At 37.9% G+C, this 920-nt stretch overlaps 1 non-coding gene across 1 annotated transcript; it reads right to left on the bottom strand.

The window, feature by feature from the left end:
• Window positions 1–284: 284 nt before the first annotated feature.
• LOC127490839 (U6 spliceosomal RNA) lies at window positions 285–388 on the bottom strand. Its single transcript, XR_007919233.1, has one exon. It is a non-coding gene; the product is annotated as a U6 spliceosomal RNA (small nuclear RNA).
• Window positions 389–920: the final 532 nt, after the last annotated feature.

Below are 920 nucleotides of genomic sequence, written 5' to 3'. Positions count from 1 at the left end.
GAATACTACCAGTGGTACTATGAGAAATCATCTTGTTTGAAATAGAAATAACAAACACAAAATGATAGCATTCTATATTTTATTTATATGTAAACAGCCACAATGTCCTAGACAATCTTACATTTTTGCTTTTTCATTTTATTTAAGGCATCTAAGCTTTATGTATTTCATATATAGAGATTTAGGAACATAATGAATCAATCTTAGTTTTAACATGGAATTGGATTTATGGTCAGGTATTTTGTTATAGGACACATGAAGTTATTTTTTCAAAGAAAAGTTTTGAAAAATTGGAACATTTCATGAATTTCCTTGTCATCTCTTGCACAGGGCCAGTGCTAATCTTGTCCATATCATTCCAATTTTAGCACACATGCTGCGTAAGCAAACACCAAATATTGTTTTAATAAGTTCATTTTTAGTTTGGTTTCTGTTCCTTACAAAGGGAAACCCTGACTGGTACACGCTCAAGTGTATATCTAACAATGTTGAAATCCACAGATGACAAATTCCAGCTCCTAAATATTACTGTTTCATGAAGGGAGTGGCCCCAAGGCCTCATTCCCAGCTCTGGGAAAATAGGCCAGATCAAGAACATGTATATAAGACAAAGAGAGGAGGGGACCAGCATGGTGGCATTTCAAGTTAAGCTAATGCCTGCAACATTGTCATCCCATATGAGTGCCAGTTCAAGTCTCAGTTGCTCCACTTCTGATCCAACTCCCTGTTAATGAGCTTGGGCAAGCATCAGAAGATGGCTGAAATAGTTGGGCTGCTGTCACCCACCTGGGAGATCTAGATGGAGTTCTAGGCTCCTAGCTTCAACCTGGATCAGCTGTGGCTGTTACAGCCATTTGAACATAGAGCCAGCAGATGGAACCTCTCTCTCTCTCTCTCTAATGCTACCTTTCAAATAAATA

Source organism: Oryctolagus cuniculus, chromosome 6 (genome assembly GCF_964237555.1).
Source record: "Oryctolagus cuniculus chromosome 6, mOryCun1.1, whole genome shotgun sequence".
NCBI classification, from domain to species: Eukaryota; Metazoa; Chordata; class Mammalia; order Lagomorpha; family Leporidae; genus Oryctolagus; species Oryctolagus cuniculus.
This window is presented reverse-complemented; position numbering and strand designations above follow the sequence as displayed.